General features: G+C 37.7%; 1 non-coding gene across 1 annotated transcript; it reads left to right on the plus strand.

Moving 5' to 3' along the window:
- Window positions 1–263: 263 nt before the first annotated feature.
- On the plus strand, window positions 264–370 carry LOC121231256 (small nucleolar RNA R71). Its single transcript, XR_005929320.1, has one exon. It is a non-coding gene; the product is annotated as a small nucleolar RNA R71 (small nucleolar RNA).
- Window positions 371–4,093: the final 3,723 nt, after the last annotated feature.

Consider the following 4,093-nt stretch of genomic DNA (forward strand, 5'->3'; position numbering starts at 1 on the left):
CACACCTCATTACTGGATGTACCTGTGTAGAATGAAGAAAACTATCAATCTTTTTATTGAGAAGTTCTACCTGATTAGAAAGCATGGTGACTGAATCGATGTTATAAACGCCGGCTACTTTTGTGGGCTTAGTCTCCTCTATGAATTCGTAGGTATCTTTTGGTGTTTTATTGTTGATGGTTCCACCAGCAGCTGCGTCAATCATTTGTCCTGTCAAGGGATTCACACCATTGTAGAACGTTTGAACTTGTAGCCCTAGAGGTAACCCATGGTGAGGGCACCTTCTCAATAGATTCTTGTATCTCTCCCATGCATCGTAAAGTGTTTCTAAGTCCATCAGCACAAAAGAAGAGATATCATTGCGTAATTTAGCCATTTTAGCTAGCAGAAAGTATTTTAGTAAAAATTTCTCGATCATTTGACTCCAAGTAGTGATAGACCCTCGTGGTAACGAGTTCCACCACTGTTTAGCTTTGTTTCTCAATGAGAAGGGAAATAACCGAAGACGGATGGCATCATCAGAAACGCCTTGATTTTGAATGTATCGCAAAATTTCAGGAAATTTGCTAAATGAGTTTTGGGATCTTTATCATGCAAACCATCAAACTGAACAAACTACTGTATCATTTGAATAGCTTTAGGTTTTAATTCAAAATTATTCGCAGCAATAGCAGGTCTAATTACACTTGATTCAGTTCCTGTTAAAGAGGGTTTAGCATAGTCATACATAGTACGTGGAGCCGGATTTTGATTAGCTGCAATTGCAGGAGGCAGCTGATTGTCTTGGTTTTCAGCCATCTCGTCGGTTGGAGGTTGAGCATTGTCTTCTTGTTCGTTTTCTATATATCGTAAACTACACCTTATTTCTCTTTGATTTCTACGAACTGTTCGATCAATTTCTTCGTCAAAAAGTAAGGGTCCTGACGGGTTTCTTCTAGTCATAAACTATAAAAACCTGCCAAGAAAAAGAAAAAGTAAATTAATAAATAGTAAAATTAAATTAAATTAAATTAAATTGCAAGAAAAATAAATGACTAAAGTAATAAAAATTTAGTATTCCTAATATTTCAGATCCCCGGCAACGGTGCTAAAAACTTGATCGCAGTGATTCGTAAAAAGTAATAAATTTTTATAATGAAGATCAAACCTAGACTAAGTATTATCACGACGAAAAGGCAAGCGCACATATCGAACAATAGTATAGTAATGGCAAGACCGGGATGTCGTACCTAAGGGAACCAAAAGTACTAGTAATAACTATCTTTTTATTATCTAGCCTAAGAATAAAAGGGTTTGTTTATTAAACTAATTATCTAAACTAATTAACTAATTTAATCAAAGCAAAGAGAAAGTTTGGAAAAAGGCTTGGAGAAAAGCAATTGATAAAGATGACACCCAAGGAGGAATCCACCTAGATTTCACTTGTTATCTGACTCTGAATCGGACGATTTATTCACTTGACTTGATCCGTGAGACTCCCTAACCTATGTTATTATCCCTATTCAAGACTAATAACGTCTAATCCCTAGATTGAATAACCGAGACTTTTCTCTAATTAACACTCTAGGGTTGCATTAGCTCAATCTATGGACTCCCATATTACGTTTCACCCTAATTCGGCAAAATCTCGTAACCCTATTTCTAGGCGCCCGATCAACTCCGCTTAAGTATGTCAAATCTACTATTAGGTAGGGTCTATTCCTCCTCTGCATAAGCACATCAAATCATGAATTAATACCCGGAATATTAACTCAAGCATTAAGAACACATAACTAAGAACAAATCAAGTATTTATCATGCAGTTCAGATAATAATAACAAGATCCATCATAGGTTTTATCCCCCTTAGGTATCTAGGGGGTTTAGTTCATAATAAAATAAGAGTACATCTCAAAAGTATGAAAATAACAAAACATAAAGAAAACTTTAAAACCCCTGAAGGAATTCTGAGAGAGATCTTCAGTCTTGAAGTAGCTCCGGCTTTTGAGATGGATCGTCTGGCTTCCTTCAAGTAATTTCCAGCGTGTGGTTCTGTGTTCTAGAAAAGTTTTAGAGAGAGAGGCCTCTTTCTAGGTCATACTTAGGGTGTTTATATAGGCTTTTGATTGGCTTTCTTACCCCCTAAGTATCCTTTTTTCGTGTAAAATACAACTCCTTGAAAAAGAGACACGCCCGTGTGCTACAGCCGTGTGACGTGGTTGCCAGGCCGTGTTTGATCCGTTAAATTGCCACGATTGTGTGGGCTCAATGGCCAGGCCGTGTGACACCCTCGAAAGGCATGGGTGTGTGAGCTGCCCGTGTGGCAAGGCTTAGACTGTGTGGTCTTCTCGATTTGGTCTATTTTGTCCCTTGTTAGCTCGTTTTTGGCTCCTTTTGACCCTTGGTGCTCTCCTGAGTACAAAACATGAAATAACCGGATTAAGATCCCCAAAATCCACAAATCTATTAGTAAACATCCATAAATATGCTAAGTATTTAGGGCAAAAACATGTATAATTTGGCGTTTATCACCGTCCTTGTAAGGAAAGGTTATAGGTTTCTGGATTATGACTCTTGGTGCAATTTGGATTATGACTCTTGGTGCAATTTGTACTCCGGTCCCATTGCTTCTTGGTCATAAAATGATAACCACCGGGTGGTTGACTTTATAGATCTTCTCTATTGACCCCTCTTCTAAGGCGCATACATCTTCTCCTTCTGGGCCTTCGGTATACTTAAAGAATTCTAGCTCCTTATTGTCCATCAAACCTTGTACTAGGGCCCTAAATTCACTGCATCTTTAAATCTCATAATCCTCTTCATCATTGAACTCGCAGTAGTTCCTTGCTTTTTGAGATTTCACCCCTAAATCTTGTGTGATTAATTCAGTTTCTACCATTTTTGTCCAAACCCTTCTCAATGAGGTTTTCATTTCTGCTATATTCATCTTGATTCTCTTCCTCGGATTCTCGATTATCATGTTTTCCCCATTTTCACAATGGTTGGTGTAACACCCCGTGCCCGAGACCGTTGCCGGAGTCGAACACGAGGTGCTGACCGACTTAGTTCATTTACTTTGTTTTCACAGTCCATTAAAAAAAATTCCAGACAGGCTGGCTAACCGCGTCACTGCCGCCTTAAAAATCATATCTCGAGTTCCAAAACTCAAAATCTGATTCTGTAAATTTTCCATGAAATTAGACTCATATATCCATCTGTGGATTTATTTCTAGAATTTTTGGTCGGGCCAATTGGTACAGTTTATTAGTTAAAGTCTCCCCTGATTCTGGGTTCGACTACTCTGACCTTCACGTATTATGACTTGGATATCTCCCTGTACAGAGCTTCAATACTCATGCCGTTTGTTTCTAATGAAACTAGACTCAAAGGGAAATCTATAAATATAAGGCATGACTTCTAATTATCTCTGGATAATTTATGGTAAATTTTCAAAATCGAAACAGGAGATCCAGAAACTGTTCTGGCCCTGTTTCACGAGAATTTTAATATCTCTTAATATACTATTCATATGATTGTTTCGTTACTTTCATATGAAAATAGATTCATCAAGGTTCGATTACATAATTTATTCACTATTTAATTCCATTCCTAAAAGTTTTAGTGAATTTTCAAATCCACACCACTGCTGCAGTCAGCATCTGTTTTCAAGGTAAACTTTACCTATTTCGTGGTTACCATGGACCAACTAGAGTTTTGTCATACATAGGTCCACATATGATCATATTTAGCCATTCCAATGGCTGATCATTTGCCCAACACTTCCATTCCAGTCCATAGTCACATCATGAAACCATGTATATATACATAAACACAAATGGTCTAATGCCATACTCCACTTCTACGAGCCATTTTCGCATGGCTGTGCACACATACATCACAAAAAGTACTTGAAAAACAACAAAGGGTAGTCCTATGCATGCCATATCCAGAGTTCAACTAAAAGAGTACCCAAAGGGCTTTGATAGTATGGATGACTTCGACTTCGATGATCCCAAATCCGATATCTAACGAACAAAATCTATAAAACAGAGAGCCAAAGCAACGGGGTAAGCATTTTAAAGCTTAGTAAGTTTCAAGTAATGAAATCGGCTTTG

The sequence above is a fragment of the Gossypium hirsutum genome, chromosome A06 (assembly GCF_007990345.1).
Source record: "Gossypium hirsutum isolate 1008001.06 chromosome A06, Gossypium_hirsutum_v2.1, whole genome shotgun sequence".
NCBI classification, from domain to species: domain Eukaryota; kingdom Viridiplantae; phylum Streptophyta; class Magnoliopsida; order Malvales; family Malvaceae; genus Gossypium; species Gossypium hirsutum.